General features: G+C 38.7%; 1 long non-coding RNA gene across 1 annotated transcript in view; it reads left to right on the plus strand.

Moving 5' to 3' along the window:
* Positions 1-466: 466 nt before the first annotated feature.
* The window catches only part of LOC142839428 (uncharacterized), a 40,414-nt gene continuing 22,148 nt past the window's right edge, over positions 467-18,732 (plus strand). Inside the window, exon 1 of the long non-coding RNA XR_012908744.1 lies at positions 467-556. This is a non-coding gene — a long non-coding RNA (uncharacterized LOC142839428). The remainder of the gene's footprint in view (positions 557-18,732) is intronic.

Here is an 18,732-nt window from a genome sequence, read left to right on the forward strand (position 1 = left end):
TAATAGGATGTGCACACAAAAGACCCTGTGCTTTGGATGAGGAACAGGATATGCTCTTTGAAAGTGGAGGATTATCTACTAAATTACTCACTTTCTATCTAGGGCCCTGACCACTGGGCTGGAAGGACAGAACAGGAAGTACTGTGCTATCTGAGTCATTTGATCTTTGATCACCCAGTAGGGGAGCTGACAATATTCTGAGGCCAAGATGAATGGCCCTAGCCAAGGAGAGATTCTTGAAAGTCTTAGCAATCAGGTATAATAGTGGCAGGTTTCTTGCAGGTTCTTTTCAGGATTCTTTTCTACTTTTATTGAAGTGAGTTTTTTTAACTATACTATTTTGCTTTTTAAAGATTTATTTATTTTTATTTTGCATACAAAAATCTGCCTCCATGTATGCCCACATGTCAGAAGAGGGCACCAGATCTCATTACAGATGGTTGTGAGCCACCATGTGGTTGCTGGGAATTGAACTCAGGACCTCTGGAAAAGCAGTCAGTGCTCTTAACCACTGAGCCATCTCTCCAGCCCTAGGAATACCACAAGCTATGCCATGGTGAGTATAGGGTGTTCAGAGAAGGTCTGTTGAACTGTCATTTCTGCTGGGATTTGGATGGACCATGAGCCAGGCTGTGGTTCTGTTGCCCTATGTAATGACCTGGGCAGTGGTCGTTGTCCTCTGTGCCTCCCTGTATATGGATTTCCTGGGAAGAGGGACACTCTGCAGCCCCGGCAAGGTAGAATATTATACTTGTAATATCACTGTCCAGTGTACACACAGAGTCATGCTTTTGGTGTGCAGTGGGAAGTCAGATTTGAAAACTTATAGTTTTATTTCTAGAAGTTCTGAATATTACATTCTACTTTCAAGTTTGTCTTATAAATGTTTCAAATAATTTAAAAGCTGGCAGAACTATGGTGATGTTGACTGTCTTTTAGCAATACATGATTAAAATGTTTCTAATTTGTTTGATACTACTAGCCACAATGATGTCATTCAGTGATATTTAGTTCCAGGTGACAAAAAGAGTTTCTGAGCTGCAGAGGTTTCTTAGGTGTGTATGGTGTTGGGCAGGTAGATAGGGCAGATTCTATATCTTGTGCCATAATCCATGTGACAGGAAGCAGAAATTATACTATATTGCTTTGGTATTGGGCATCAGTGAGACTGGGTTTACCTGAAAACATAACAAGACCGAAGGAGAGGTCTCTAGAGCATGGGGCCTCGCTGTTTGGAACAAATACCAGTAGCTGTAGGGTCAGAAAGAAGAGTTTATGGGTCATTTTGAGGTAGTTTTGTGAAAATTGTGAAGTCTTTATTTATTTAATTTCTCTACACATAGAATTATAGGTAGGTGAGTAACATTTTTTAAGATCACATGTCTTCTAAGTTTTCTTTGGTCTTTTTATTAATAGTTAATGATATTTTTCTGCCTATTCTCTCTTCTTTTTCTCTCCATCTCCTTTATTCTTTCTCAAATATTGTACACATTCTTGATTGTTGTTGCTTTTTCCCCCCAAGACAGGGTTTCTCTGTAGCTTTGGAGCCTGTCCTGGAACTTGCTCTGTAGACCATCTGACTTTGAACTCACAAAGATCCACGTGTCTCTGCCTCCCGTGTGCTGAGATTAAAGTGTGCATCACCACAACCCAGCAAGAATTCATATTATGTCAATTTGTGTACTATTTTTTCATAATCCCACTGATTACTCTGGGTGTTTCCACTATGAATATAACTTTGTAATCAGTTTTCCTGTTATAAATTGTTTTGCATTGTCATTTTAATGTATTTAAATCATGCAAATTTACCACACACATCATCTTAATTTTGATGCATCATGTTTCCAAGGGTCATTTATTTACTTCTTTATTTATTTTGGTTTTGTTGCTATTATTGTTAATCTGAGAGACTTTTGGTTTATTTGATAAAAGCCATTATGGATGTTGGCAGATGGCTCATCACATACTCATTTTGGAGAAGACCTATGTTCAGATACCTAACTCAAGTTGTTAGGCTCATAACTCTTCCATTTCAGATCCAAAGCATCTGAACCCTTCTTTTTTGTATGTCACCTGCATACATATGGAAGATATTCTAACTCATGTAAAATATATGCAAAAAATAACAATAAACTTGTTTTCAAAAGTACTTATAAAGCAATTAAAGTAAAACAAGTTGCTTTAGGTGTACACTGATTCTTTAAAAAATCTGTTATCTTGCATTTTGTTTAAAAATGTTTTCATTTCCTCACTCTGATTGCAGACTTACAGGCAATTATCAATCATGGGATACAAATGGTGTCTAAGTGACCCTAGGAGACATCCTATTCCTTACTATAAGATAATGAGATCCTTTTAGTAGTCAAAACTATTTTCTACGAAGTTAAGACATGAGAAGGTTTCAAGGGAATCTCTCCAATTTTGGTGGAACATCCCTCCTCACCCAAGCCATTTTTTGTTATTGTTAAAGGAGAGAGAACTGAAGTCTATAGGATGAGTGCTGGTCAGTGATTTCTTAGAGTTTGATTTTGGTTAAAATCTTGTAGTTTTTATTTAAAGGAGCACAATATGTCTTTGTGTCTTTGTCATCTATGTTATTGATTTTATTAATTGTTATTTAAGAATATTCTTCATTTCTGGAAAATAATGGTCTCACTAACTTTGTATTCAAAAAATTTCTCATGTTATTAGTTCCTTGAGTTTTTATTGGTTTGGGAAGTTTCTGTGGAGAGACAGTACTAGTTTTTTCTTCTTTATCTTATATGTTTGCCATTTTCCATTTTCTGGCATATCTATCTTCATGTTTGTGTTTTTGCTGGTCAAGTGACTGATGCTATTAGTACATTGCCTTTAGATCTTTAAAATATTTTTGTATAATATTGTCTTTTTCTCTTAATTAGCCTCAGCTATCAGCATGACATAGCTTAGAGTGATCTGAGAAAACACCAATTAGGGTATTCCTAGATCAGAATGTCTGATTAAATTGTCTGAGAGAGATTGTGTTGGTTTTGATTGATATGGGAAGGTTTTTCCACTGTGTTGGCAATATCCCTGAGCAAGCAGCTCTGGGATAGATAGAAGAGCTAGCTAAGCACAAGACACTGACAAAACAAGAGAGAAAGCCAGAAAATAATGGTTCCACATGTTTTGCCTTTAGCTATTATTTTTAGCTTGAGTATCCGCTTTAAGCTCCCATAATTAAGAATTGTGAAATAGGGTTAACAACCAAATAAACTTACTCATTACCTGAGTTGCTTTTGATTAGATAATGTAATAGCAGCAACAGAGAAGAAAGTTGGAACAAAAATGGGACTCAAGTGCTGCAAAAGACTTTGGAATGTTGACTGTTATAAGAATGCTACAGATATCATAAAACTGAACAAAAAGCCTAATCAGCTGTTCTTTTGGGACCTAGAAGATGGAAATGTTGAGAGTAATGGCAGAGAGTGGAGGTCAAAGTCATAAAATTTTTGTGGGTTGTAAGCTCTGCAGGGAACCATGGAGTTGGCCTGACCTAACTTCCTTGAGAGACCTGTGTCATAGGTTTTTCAGTTCCAGTTGAATTCCCTCAGATAGTGAAACGTTCAGGCTGATTTGTGTTTCTTTGTATGATCCCTTAGTAGTCAAGGAATCATGAAAGTTTAACATGACAATTCAATTTAAACATTAATCTTGTGTACACTGTATAGCTTGCAAATTTTATTATATCCTGGTGTATACAGGTGCCTAGGCTTGCAATAATTATAAAAAATTATTTTAATTACAAGACTGCTTAGCCAATAGCTTAGGCTTTTTATTAAGTAACTCTTACATCTAAAATTAACCTATTTCTATTAATCTTTGTGTCATCACATGACTGTGGCCTACCAGTAAGGTTCCATCCAGCATCTTTCTCCTTCGGCAGCTACATGGCATCTCCCTGACTCTGTCTTCTTTTCTCCTTTATCTCTGCTTGGAATTTCCACTTGTTCTATTCTGTGAAGCCATAAGCCCAAAGTAGCTTCTTTATTAACCAATGGTAATAAAACATCTTCATAGCATACAGGAGGAATCGCACATCACCTCCTATTTTCTGTCTAAATAAAAAGGAAGGTTTCGATTTTGACATAACAAGATTACATATAATGAAACCATTATCCAGCAAGAATTAGAGTTACAATATTTAGTCCCTTTACACTTGGCAAGTTAAGAAAAATACTATATCATCTATTCCATCTTTTTGAGTCTAAGGTTTTATGTCTAATCTATTTTTTTATAATTATAAAACTGTCTCTTTCTTCAACTCCATCAAAGAATCCAGAAGGATATACTACTACCTAAGTAAACAGGAAGTACGTTGTAAGCAACTTCTAAAACTCTAGAATTGACAAAGACATCTTGCTGCCTGGACAGTCACCCAAAGTTCTTCTGTAACAGTGGGACATCCATCTCCAGCCTATAGGCCCATAGTGTCTGGCAGACTTTTCCATGAAGCAGGAAATTTCAAAGACAGTTCTGCCTATATTGGCAGTTTGTTAGTCACCTTTTTTTGTGGATCCTGCAGAATGTCTGGCAGACTCTTGCATGGAGCAGGAACTTTGAATGACTTTCTCACCTTCTTTAGGCAACTTTAGCAGTCATTTTTCTGTGGGTCCTGAGTGTCCAGTTTATAAAACATACCATGAAGCAATTGCAGCAGAAGTTTCTTGCCCAAATGGCTAGTCACATTGAAGGCAAATTCCATAATGAGATTCTTTAATGCCCATCAACCTCTCTGAAATAATATGTGCTGCCAGAGGCAGATGTGGCTCACTGTCATGAAAAGTCCTAAGTTTTTAAAACATTTTAAATGCCATATTATGTATGTCTTTGAAAGATTTAAAGAATACTTATCCCATCTGAAATATATCTCTGTACTTCTAGAAAGCCTAACATGACTAAAAGTTTAACTGTTATAAAAGACAATCTATTAATTTGTATTTCTTTTTATTTATTTATTTTTTTGTTTTTTTTTTTTTTGTTTTTTCGAGATAGGGTTTCTCTGTAGCTTTGGAGCCTGTCCTGGAACTCCCTTGGTAGACCAGGCTGGCCTCGAACTCACAGAGATCCGCCTGTCTCTGCCTCCCAAGTGCTGGGATTACAGGCGTGCGCCACCACCGCCCGGCTCTTTTTATTTATTTTATTGAAAAAAATTCTGCCTTCTCCCCACCTCCCATTTCCCTCCCCCTCCTCCCCCTTCTTCCCCTCCTCTCTCCCTACCCCCACGCCCCTCCCCCTCTCCAGTCCAAAGAGCAGTCAGGGTTTCCTGCCCTGTGGGAAGTCCAAGGTCCCCCCCCTCCATCCAGGTCTAGGAAGGTGAGCATTCACACAGGCTAGGCTCCCACAAAGCCAGTTCATGCAGTAGGATCAAAACCCAGTGCCATTTTCCTTGGCTTCTCATCAGCTTTCATTGTCCGCCATGTTCAGAGAGTCCGGTTTTATTCCATGCTTATTCAGTCCCAGTCCAGCTGGCCTTGGTGAGCTCCCAACAGATCAGCCCCACTGACACAGTGTGTGGGTGCACCCCTTGCAGTCCTGACTCCTTGCTCATGTTCTTCCTCCTTCTCCTCCTCATTTTGACCTTGGGACCTCAGTCCAGTGCTCCAATGTGAGTCTCTGTCTCTATCTCCAACCATCACCAGATGAAGGTTCTATGGTTATATGCAAGATATTCATCAGTATGGCTATAGGATAGGGCCATGTCAGGTTCCCTCTCCTCAGTTGCCCAAGGAACTAACTGGTATGACCACTGTATCCCTAATCTCTCCAAGACCTTTATCATAAACGGATGTTGAATTTTGTCAAATGCTTTTTCACCATCTAATGAAATGATCATATGGCTTTTTCTTTCAGTTTATTTATATGCCGGATTACAGTGCTAGATTTTCATATGTCAAACCAGTTCTGCATACCTGGGATGAAGCCTATTTGATCATAATGGATAATTTTTCTAATGTGTTCTTGGATTCGGCTTGCCAGCATTTTATTGAGAATTTTTGCATCGATGTTCATGAGTGAGATTAGCCTGTAATTCTCTTTCTTGGTTGAGTCTTTGTGTCATTTTGGTATCAGAGTAACTGTAGCTTCATAAAAGGAATTTGGCAATGACTCTTCTGTTTCTACGTTGTGAAATACATTAAGGAGTATAGGTATTAGGTCTTCTTGGAAGTTCTGGTAGAATTCTGCATTGAAACCCTCTGAACCTGGGCTTTTTTTGGTAGGGAGGTTTTTGATAACAGCTTCTAATTCTGCACAACTCTCGGTCTATTTACATTGTTCACCTGGTCCTGGTTCAACTTTGGTATATGGTACTTATCTAAAAAAATGTCCATTTCTTTTACATTTTCCAATTTTGTGGCATACAGGCTTTTGTAGTAAGATCTAATGATTCTCTGAATTTCCTCTGTGTCTGTGTTTATGTCCCTCTTTTCATTCTGATCTTAATTTGCATGTTCTCTCTCTGTCGTTTAACTAGTTTGGATAGGGATTTATCAATCTTGTTGATTTTTTCTCCAAGAACCAGCTTTTTGTTTCATTGATTCTTTGGATTGTTTTCTGTGTTTCTATTTTGTTGATTTCAGCCCTCAGTTTGATTATTTCCAGTCTTCTACTCCTCCTAGGTAAGTCTGTTTCATTTTTTCTAGAGCTTTCAGGTGGGCTGTTAAGTCTCCAATGTTTGCTTTCTCCATTTTCTTTTTTTTTTCTTTTTTGAGACAGGGTTTCTCCGTAGCTTTTTGGTTCCTGTCCTGGAACTAGCTCTTGTAGACCAGGCTGGCCTCGAACTCACAGAGATCCGCCTGCCTCTGCCTCCCGAGTGCTGGGATTAAAGGCGTGCGCCACCACCGCCCGGCTCTCCATTTTCTTTAAGTGGGTATTTAGTGCTATGAACTTTCCTCTTAGCACTGCTTTCATAGTGTCCCATAGGTCTGAGTATGTTGAAAGCCTCTAGAAGACACATTTATTAAAACACTATGCTTGCCTGGCCTCCCTTGCCTACTCGGGCATCATCTGGCCTTTCTGTTGTGTGTATGCATCACTGCCTGTGGGCTGCATAGGTAGAGGCAGATTTGGGGTTTCCTGGAATAAGCCTTAAATCAGTAGAGGCTTAGACTGATCATCTTCTCTAAGTCCATGATGAGGAAAGGGCTTCTCAGAGTGTTGCCACCTCACCTCCTGTTCCCCAGCAGCTGCCACCGGAGCCTGAACCCCTCCCTCCTCTTCATCCCCTTATGATGGCAGTGCTTTCTCTAAGCTTTCCAAGCTGTGACTGTCCAACTGGAACATGAGTAATAAAATCTTGGAGAAATTGGGGATATTATATTATATTATATTATATTATATTATATTATATTATATTCCTTTAGGACTGGTTTCTATAGCAGCTAGTATGGCTACTGGGATTAAAGGTGTGTGTTACCACTGCCTGGTCAGTAAGACTGACCAATGGGGCTGTTTTACTCTTTGAACTTCAGGCAAGCTTTATATATTACAACATAAATGAAATGCCACTACATCCAATACAGGATGAGCCTGTCTTCCCAAAACTACTTCAACTGCCTGCAGCTGTTCCTGGGCTAGGCTTTTATGTCAATGAGCTGTGTGTCTGGGAAGAACTTTTGTCACAGGAACATAGTCTAGGCTTGTATCCATGGTCTCTTAGTGTCTGCAGTACATCTATTTAGGACCTTCTGGCTTTCATGGTTTCCATAGAGAAGTCAGGTGTAAGTCTAATAGGTTTACCTTTTTAAGTAATTTGACCTTTTTCCTTTGCAGCTCTTAATATTCTTTCTTTATTCTGTATGTTTTGAGTTTTAATTCTTATATGGAGATTTTTTTTTATCCAGTCTATTTCTCTATGGTTCTTGAACCTTCATAGGAATAACTTTCTTTAGGTTGGGAAAGTTTTCTTCTATAATTTTATTAAATATATTTTCTGGACCGTTAATCTGTACTTCTCCTTCTTCTACCCCTATTATTCTTTGATTTGGTCATTTTATTGTGACCCAGATTTCCTGAATGTTTTGTGATGAGAATTTGTTGGATTTGCTGTTTTCTTTGATCAGTGCATTTATTTTCTCTGTGGTATCATCAGTGTCTGAGATTCTTTCTTCTATCTCTTGTATTCTGTTGGTAATACTTGTCTCAGTAGTTCCTGTTCGTTTACCCAGATTTTCCATCTCCTGCCTTCCTTGGTTTGGTTTTCTTCATTACCTCCATTTCATTCTTCAAGTCTTGAACCGTTTCCCTTACCTGTTTGATTGCTTTTTCTTGTTTCTCTTGTTTTTCTTGGGTATCTTGGAGAGATTTATTCATTTCCTCTACCTTTTTGTTTGTCATCTCTATTTCTTTAGGGCAGTTTTTCACCTCCTGTTTAAGGTCCTCTATTATTTTCATATAGTTCCATTTAAAGTCGATTTCTTCTATTTCTTCTGGAGTAGGGTGTTCAGTTCTTCTTGTTTTGCGATCCCTGGATTCTGGTGATGTCATGTTGCCTTTCAGGTTGTTGCAGGAATTCTTGCATTGGTGCCTGCCCATCACTTCCTTCAAATGGAGCCAGGAGAGGCCTGGTGTCTTGGTTCAGTCTTTGCTGTGACTGAATCTCTGGGTGGATCTCCTCAGTGTAGAAGCAGGAACTGTTCCTGTCTGTATGGAAGTCCTCAGCACCATCCAGATGGAACTCCTCAGCACTGAAACAGGGAAGCCTGGTAGCCTAAAGACCCACGGACAGAAAGGCTAACGTGGGAAGCAGGGCGGGGTCGAATAGAACACAGGAGACCCTGCAGCACAAGGTGAAAGTGCCCTCGCTCCCTTGCAGGGGACCTTCAGGCCTGCCTGATAGGCAGGCACTCACCCCTCTGGTTGGGTAGCCTTGGTGCAGGAGCAGGAAACTATTCCTGAGCCAAGGATCTTGCAGACAACAGGGCAGGCTTGGGGGGGGATCTAATTTGTATTGCATCTTTAAATGAGCTGCACAAATATAATACCTTAAAGAAGAACATATATATATATATAAACAAAATTGACCTTAAATTTTTATCAATAGGTCAAAATCTATGCAAATGCAAAGTATTATCTCTATTTCATGGCTCCTTTAAATGTAAACAAATGTTTATAAACAATATTTCGGAATTTGGTAGTAGTTCTCTCCATACTCCTTCCTACTTTTTGTTTGTAGGGATCTCTGCATGGGCTTGCATCAGCCCCTGGAAGAAGCCTCTTTAATAACAATTAAGCTAAACAGCAATCTATGATAATAGCAGAAAATAGTTATGAATCATTTCATTGATATTTTTTCTTGGTCAACTGTATTTGGTTCTACCCTTGTTCTCTGAGCCATTCAAGTTCCAGCTCCTGGCCATGTAGGCAGTGTCAGTTATGGACTTCCTCTCACAGTATGAGCTTCAAGTTAGACCAGTCATCTATTGGCCACTAAGCAAGTTCTGAGTCACCAGTGCCCCAGCGTATCTTGCAGGTAGTACAAGTGTGGGTTGAATGTTTTGTGGTTGGCTTGGTGTCACAGTTCCACTGGTAGCCTTATGTGGTTACAGAAGATGGCTAGTTCAACCTCCTCTTGCATACTAGGAGTCCTCACTAGGGTTACCTTTATAGGTTCCAGAAAGTTTTCGCTACACTGTTTCCACATCCCCTGTTAAAAGTTCCCCTATTCCAGTTATCTCTCCCTGTCTTCTCCCCACCTGTCTTTTCTTCACTCACCTGATCCTTCCTGTTCCCATCCCCACCTGCCTCCAGTGCACCCATAAAATCTGTTTTATTTCTTCTTACCAACGAGATGCATTCATCTCCCGTAGAGCTGTTCTTGTTACTTAGCCTTTCTGTGTCTATGGAGTGTACTGTGATTAACTGTGATTACTGTGATTATACTTTAACTGGTAATATCCACCCATAAGTAAATACATGCCATGTTTATCTATGTGATTCTGTGTTTCCTCACCTAGGATATTAAAGAACTCAAGAAACTAGACAACAACAAACCAAATAATCCAATTATAATGGGGAACACCTCTAAACAGAATTCTCAGTAAAGGAATCTAAAGTGACTGAGAAACACCTGAAGACATGTTCAACATCCTTAGCCATTAGGGAAATGAATATCAAAACTACTTTGAGATTTCATCTTACAAGTCTTAGAACTGTTAAGATCCATAACACAAGTGACAGCTAATGCTGGCAAGGGGATTCATTGCTGTTGCAAGTGCAAACTTGTACAGCCAATGTGGAAATTAATATGCAGTCCTCAGGAAATTGGGAGTCAATCTACCTCAAGACCAATGTATACCACTCTTGAACATATACCCAAAAGATCCTACCACAAGGACATTTGCTCAACTGTGTTCATGGTGGCTTTGTTCATAAAAGCCATAAACTACTATATCTGGGAGAGATTGTGTTGATTGATGATTGATGTGTGATGGCTCCTCCACTGTGGGTTGCAATATCTCTAAGAAAGTGGGCTTGGGATACAAAAGGCACCAATCTGACTAGGCAAGAGAGAAAGCCAGGAAACAATCTTTGTCCATGTATTTTTGCCTTCAACTATTAGCTTGCTTTTCTATCCTAGGCTCCCAAAATGATGAAGCCAAAATACCCCCACTCATTGCCTGAGCTGCTTTTCATTAAAAGATTTAATCAGAGCAACATAAATGCAAGTTAGAACAAAAAATGGAAAACCAAAAGTAATATTGTTGCTAGGCAGAACCTGGGAATGATGTCCCTTGGAAGAGTATAGAAGATATCAAAACTTTAGGTGGCAAAAAAATAGAAAGTAGTACACAGAATTAATTAGCTTTTCTTGTAGGATCAGAAAGATGGAAATGTTAAGAGAAATGATAGAAAGTGGAGATTGAAATCATAGAATTTCAGTTGAAATTGATTAAGGTAGAGGTCATTTGTGTGATATTTTGGCTCCAAAATATGTCTTTTTCTGCCTGTGACCTGGAAATTTAGTAAAGCAGAATTTAAAAATATGAGCTAATTTCTTAAATGGAATATTGAATGTGGTGGATGGTTATTACTGATGATTCATTCAAGACCATAGTGGAAAAAAAAAACAAGTGGGGCAGAAATAAATGAAAATGAAAAGGCAGTTTCTTATGGCAGTCAATTACTGGAACAGGCTGGGATTTTCAAGGATTTTATCACCATTATAGAGAAGGACCTTGCTATGGAATGGAAGCCTAGCAAGGTACTCTAAGGGTAAGACTCCATTCACATAAGCATTCAACTTATGGAAGGCGTAAGCAAAGTGATTCCCAACTGTAACCCTAAATGCATTTTTCTTCATTGGTGACCATGAGCCTATATATACCCAGGTCAGGATGTAATTGATTGAATAAAAACCTCCCATATAGGAAGATGTATTTGAACATGTCTCTTTTCTTGGCAACTTTCATTTGATTGCTTGTGAATCCAGTAGGAGGATGAGCCTTTCTGGATGAAATTCCTCATTGGACACGTGATATGAGTTTCTATAGCCTCAACCCATTCCCTGTTCTTTGTGCCTGCTATGTTGTGGTTGAAACTAATTGGTCAGCTTTCTTCTTTTGCTGTCATGACTTCCCTACCATTATAAACTCTATCACTAAATCACATTAGATTCAGTAGAATTACCTGCTATTTGATGCTAAGACAGTTTGGTAGCCTACAGTTTTCATTTTTGTTTGTTTATTTCTGAATACAAGATTTGTCTGTGTAGCCCTAGATTTCCTGAAAGTTGCTCTATATACCAGGCTGGCTTCAAACTCAGAGATCCCCTGAACCTGATTCCCAAGTACTGGGATTAAAAGTGGGCCTGGATTTTTTGTTTTTATATTGTTCTATGATGATTTTTGTTCCTATCAAGCATATGCTGTTGTACTGAGCTTCACCCATATCTTGAATTTTAAAATTTGACAGAGGGTATCATTATGTTTCCCAGGATGGCATGTATTCATGACATTGATACTGGTTGTGCTTTCTGAGCCATTGGATTGCAGGTGCATCACCTTCTTCTTCCTGCCTATTTTGTTTGGTTTGAATTTTTATTTTAATATGAGTATTTACTTGTACATGGATATGTACCATGTAAGTGCCTGATCCTTATATTGATTAAGAGATGGAACTAGAAACGCTGAACTTGGAATAATGAATAGTTGTGATCCCCCCATGTAATTCCTTGAGTCAGACCAGGAGTACTCTTTACTGTTGAAACATGTTTCCTGCTCAGTGTTGATTATTTGTGATCAACATAAATATTTGATGTTTTCATTTGTCCATTTATAAGAGTGTTATTGCTGGGTAGGTTGATCCCAAATTTCCTGAGACACCACACTGCTTTCCATAGTGGTTGCACAAGTTTGCATTCCCACCAGCAATGGATGAGTGTACCCTTTACTACACATCCTCTCCAGCAAAGGCTATCGGTGTTTTTGATTTTAGCCATTCTGACAGGTGTAAGATGGTATCTCAAAATTGTTTTGATTTGCAGTTTTCTGATCACTAAGGAGGTTGAGCATGACCTTAATTGTCTTTTGGCCATTTGAACTTCTTCTGTTGAGAATTCTCTGTTCAGTTCAGTACCCTATTTTTTAATTGGGTTAAGTAGCATTTTAACATCTAGTTTCTTGAGTTCTTTATATATTTTGGAGATCAGACCTTTGTCTGTTGCAGGGTTGGTGATGATCTTCTCACAGTCAGTGGGTTGACAGTGTCCTTTGCTTTACAGAAGATTCTCAGTTTCAGGAGGTCCCATTTATTCAATGAGGTCCTTAATGTCTGTGCTGCTGGGGTTATACGTAGGAAGTGGTCTCCTGTGCCCATATGTTGTAGAGTACTTCCCACTTTCTCTTCTATCAGGTTCAGTGTGTTTGGACTGATATTGAGGTCTTTAATCCATTTGGACTTGAGTTTTGTGCATGGTGATAGATATGGATCTATTTTCATTCTTCTACAGGTTGACATCCAGTTATGCCAGCACCATTTGTTGAAGATGCTTTCTTTCTTCCATTGTATACTTTTAGCTCCTTTATTGAATATCAGGTGTTCATAGGTCCGTCAGCATTTCTTGGTTTAGCAAGTTTCTGTGGAGAAACAGTTTTAGTTTTCTCCTCTTGATCTTAGAGGCTTACTTTTTCTCATTTCTTGACCTATCTGTGTTTTTCAGTTCTTCATGTTTGATATGGTTAATATATTGATTTTGTGTTAAAAAATCTTCTTCTCCTATATTATCATCTCTACCTTAATTAGCTTCAGCTGTCAACATGATGTAGATTAGAGTCATCTTAAGAGAACATCAGTTGAGGCTTTGCCCAGATCAAAATTGCTACTAACTATGGGAAAATTGTGTTGATTGATGATTCATGTGGGAAGGCTCTTCTCTTCCACTCATGGTTTCAATACCCTAAGAAAGTGGGACTGAGAGGGATAAGTAGGCTAGCTGAACAAGAGAGAGTGACTAAGCAAGAGTGAAAACCAGTAAATATTTTTCCTTAGTGTCTCTTGCCTTCATTTTGTAACTTGAATTTCTATCCTAAGCTTCCACAGTTGTGGATTGTGATCTGGACATATCAGTCAAAGAAACCTGTTTATTACCTCACATGCTTTTATTTAGGGAATTTAATCACAGCAAGAAATGAATAAATTAGGTCAAAATGTGGTACACCAAAAGTGATTTTGTTGCTGGGTAGAATGTGGAAACGTTGTCTTTTGGAGGAATGTGGAGGATATTAGGACTTTAGGTGGCAAAAGGAATAGAAAACTGTACAGAGCTTAATTAACAATTCCTGTAGGACTAGGAATATGGGGGTGTTGAAAGTAATGCACACAGTGGAGCTCATTGGATTTCAGTGGGAAATAGATTTCATGAAAAATTTATCTATGGGTCATTTGTATAATATTTTCTTCCCAAATCATTCCAATTTTCTCCATTCCCTGAGAAGTTGAGTAAGGCCAACTTAAAAAGTAGTTGGGAGATTTCTTAGACAAAGCATTGATTCGGTTGGGTATTTATTCCTGATGATTTATTTAGGTCTACAGTGGAAAAAAATGAGTGATGTGGATAGAAACAAAAAGTCAGTTTTGTGGAGAAAAACAACACTAGGAAGATTCAAAGGGCAGTCCTGTCATGAAAAAGAGGACAAAATTTCAAGAAGTTTAGAACCATTAAAGAGAAGGCCCTTCTTATTGTTTGAAGCCTAGGAAGGTAACTTAGGGAAAGATTTCATCTATCCAAGTCTTCAATTTCTCAAAGGAATAGGCAACCTGATTCCTAATCTGAGAAAGCAACTTCATGCAGAAGCTGCTGGAACTCTGAACAAAGCATAGTAGCATCCATAACAACTTAGAAGCCAAATTGTGTGTGTTGTGGAGGGACCCATGTTGTATTGTTTCTGGAAAAAAGAAAGAAGCAAAATTTTAAAGTCATAAATTCTTCCTCTTTAGTTTCAGTTGAACATGGTTTTGTCCATCTGTGTTTGGCAGAGTCAGAAACCCACTGAAGAGACTGTGAAACTTTTTATTGCATGAAGCTGTGAAGATGAAGACAGAATTGTATTTTTAGATGATAGGATGTTGTAATACCCAAGCTATGAGATATCTGCCATGGAGAACTACATATAGGAGGTAGATATATACATATATATAATAAATATATAAGGATATATATATAATTTTTCATGAATAGTGCTATCTAAGCTCTTTGAAAATAAATCCCTACCTGTCTGAGGCACAGCTAAAGGATTTGTTGTTTGCCCTACTGAGTTTTCGTGTTACCATGAACCAATCTTCCCTCACTGTGTCTACATTTCTCTTTCTCTCTTTTCAAAATTTATTCTTCTTGTAAACACAGGCTGCTTATTCATTTCCCAGGCACCCAGACCTGAAGAATCACAGAGAAACTATATTAATTACAGCACTGTTTGGCCTACTAGCTCAGGCTTCTTAGTAACTTGCTCTTTCATCTTAACCCACGTCTATTAATATCTGTGTCACCACGAGGCCGTAGCCTACTGATAAGGTTCTGGGGCGTCTTTCTCCTTTGGCAGCTACATGGCCTCTCTTACATTCTGCCTACTCTCTATATATATCTCTTCCAACCTGGCTATATTCTGCCTTGCCAAAGCAGCTTTATTCATTAACCAATAAAAGCAACACTTATACAGAAGGACATCACACATCACTTTTCTTATAATATATCCCAACTGCAGTTTTTCTGTTCTCCATTTCTCTCAGTCCTCTCCACAACTCCCTTCTCCACCAGATCCACTCAATCTTCATTTCCCTTCAGAATAGAGCAGACACACAAGAGATATCAATAAAGCCATATATAGCAAATTGAAATTAGACTAGGCACATATCAAAGACTGCATGGATCAATCTAGTAGGAGAAAAAGGGTTCCAAGAGCAGGCAAAAGAGTCAGAGACATTCCCCACTCCCACTGTTAGGAGTTGCACAAAAATAGCATGCTACAAATGATAACACATATAGAGAGGAATTGGGGCAAACTCCTACAGGCTCCATGATTGCTATTTCAGCCTCTGTGAGCTCCTAAGAGCCCTGCTTAGTTGATTCTGTGGCCTGCGTTCTCCTGTATTATTTTAGTTAGAAAAGATTTTGACTATGAATTTTTTTGAAATTTTTTTCTGTGTTTTTGGGGTGAGATAGTTCTCCATTTCCTGTTATTATTAGGGTTGGTATTTTTCTAGTGTTTCAGATTTCCTGGATGTTATGTTTCAGGAAATTTTTGGTTTAACATTTTCTTTGATCAATATGTCCATTTCTTTGATCATGCCTTTAAAGTCTGAAATTCTCTGTTCAATATCTTATTTGATTATTTAGATTTTCATTTTCATAATTATTTCAGTTCATATTTTTTAATTGCTCCTATTTCTATTTTAAGGTCTTGAACAGCTTCATTTCTGCCAACTGTTTCTTTGTTTGTTTTTGGTTTTCTTTAAGGGATATATTAATTTTCTCCAATACTGCATTTATCTTTTCTCTACTTTTTTTAAAAAGGGATTCATTTACTTCTTTAAGGACTTCTGTCATTTTCGTAAAGTTGGTCTTAATTGTGCTTCAACTCTATTGGAATATTCAGAGCTTGCAGCAGTAGGATACCTGGAATCTGGTAGTGACTTATTGCTCTGGCTGTTGTTGATTGTGTTTTTATGTTGGTGTCCAAGTATCTGGGTTTTAGGAATTTGTGGATCTAGGTACTCATCTCTCAGTTTGTCTTTGTTGCATGGGTGTTATTTTGCTTGGTTTCTATTTGCTTTCTAATTTTCTGCTTTATGTGGCCTATGGTTGAGCAGGTGCTCTCATCCCAAGTTAGAGCTGGAAATCTTACAAATGGTGTTCACCCAATGTTTGGGCATGAAAGGAGAGGAGACCATAGGGAATTTGGAGATAGTGTTGATGGGGACTGAGAGACTGAGGAAGGCCATTTGTAAGGTGGCCTACATAGACTTCTTGCAGATAGTTGAAGTTGAAGGCTACAACACAGAGAAGAGGAGGGAAGTGGGATTGGGGATAGTGTTGTGGAATTATTAAAAGAATGGAGGTGCACAGATAAACCCATGTGAATTTCTGGTGACTTCCATAGGTTCTGGTCCAGCAGAGAGTCTTTACCTCTGTTTCCCTACCTGGTTTTTTTATTTTGGCTCATGTGGCCTGCACTTGAGCAGAGGCTATGCATCTGATATAGGGGTGGGTACATGGTTTTGGTAGTAGCAGCTGTAGGGTTGCTGAAAGATCATGTCTGTGGGAATGTAGGGAGTGTGGAAATTTCATGGGTTTGTGGTCTGCCTATCTGTTCTCACTGGTGTGACATACACATGAGTCTGCCTAAGATGGGAGGTGTAACACAGTCATATTCCTGTTTTTATGAATGGGACTATGCCCTGTGCCATTATATGTTGTAAATCTTTATTTTTTTTTTATTTTACAACATGTGACAGTCAAGAGATTGTCTAAAATGTCAGAAGAGACTTTGGACATTTGTGATGTTTGGGCTGCTACAGATTATAAGGATCATTGAACTTACACTAAATGCATTTTATTTTTATTTGTATTTATTCTTCTCGTATTCTATATATCCTGATTCAATTCTCACCCTCCTCTACTCATTCCAGTTCCTCCCCCACCAAATCCCATTGTCCCAGCCCCACTGCTTCCTTTTCCCTTCAAAAAAAAAGAGCAGACCTCCCAGGGAAATCAACAAAATAAATCATACCAAGGTGCAATAAGACTAGGCACAGACTCTTATTTCAAGGCTAGACAAGGCCAATGCAATAGAAGGAAAAGGGTCCTAAGAACAGACAAAAGAGTCAGAGATGCCATGACTCCTACAGTTAGGAGTTTCACAAACACCCCAAGCTGAACTATAGCATGTATGCAGAGGACCTGGAACAGAGCCATGAAGACTCTGTGATTGCTACATCAGTTTTCTTTGAGCCACTATATGCCCTACTTAGTTGATTGTGTGGGCCATGTTCTCCTGATTTCCTCAACCACTGAATGCTACAATCCTCACACCCTCCTTCTACAAGATCAATACAGCTCAAGCTTATGTTTGGGTAAGGATCTCTGATGGGCTTCCATCAGCCCCTGGAAGAAGCCTCTTTAATAACAAGTAGGCCAGGTGTCAACCTATGATTATAGCAAGAAATAGTTAAGAACCATTTTATTGATATCTTTTCTTGGTCAGCTGTTATTTGGTTCTACCCCTGTTCTCTGAGCCATTCAAGTTCTGGTTCCTGGCCATCTAGGCAGTTTTCAGTTATGGGTTTCCTCTCATAGTATGAGCTTCAAGTTAGACCAGTCATTTATTGGCCATTAAGAAATCTCAGAGTCACCAGTGTCCCAGCATATCTTGCAGGTGGTACAAGTGGGTTGAATATTTTGTAGCTGGCTTGGTGTCCCAGTCCCACTGGGAGCTTTATGTGGTTACAGAAAACGGCTAGTTCAACCTCCATATTCTTGATTACTAGGAACAGTCACTAGGGTCACCTTTATAGTTTCCAGAATGTTTTCACTACAGTTTCCACATCCCCTGTCTTTCCCTGTCTTCTCCCCATCTGTCTCTTCCTCACTCACCTGATCCTTCCTCTTCCCATCCCCCCTGCCTCCAGTATACCCACAAGATCTGTTCTATTTCTGCTTACCAGGGAGATCCATGCATCTCCCCTAGAGCTGTTGTTACTTAGCCTGTCTGTGTCTATGGATTGTACTGTGATTAACTGTGATTACTGTGATTATACTTTACTTAACTGCTAATATCCACCTATAAGTGCGTAAATATCATATTTTTCCATGTGATTATGGGCTTCCTCACCTAGGATATTAAAGAATTCAAGAAACTAGACAAGAACAAAGCAAATAATCCAACTATAATGGGGAACACCTCTAAACAGAATTCTCAGTAAAAGAATCTAAAGTGACTGAGAAACACTTGAAGACATGTTCAACATCTTTAGCCATCAGGAAAATGAATATCAAAACTACTTTGAGATTTTATCTTACACCTGTTAGATTTGTTAAGCTCCATAAATCAAGGGGCAGCTAATACTGGCAAGGACATGTAGCAAGGGGATTCATTTTACAAGTGCAAACTTGTACAGCCAATGTGGAAATCAACATGCAGTCCTCAGGAAGTTGTGAGTCAATTCACCTCAAGACCCAGCTATACCACTCTTGGACATATATCCAAAAGATCCTACCAC

This window comes from Microtus pennsylvanicus, chromosome 21 (assembly GCF_037038515.1).
Source record: "Microtus pennsylvanicus isolate mMicPen1 chromosome 21, mMicPen1.hap1, whole genome shotgun sequence".
Lineage (NCBI taxonomy): Eukaryota > Metazoa > Chordata > Mammalia > Rodentia > Cricetidae > Microtus > Microtus pennsylvanicus.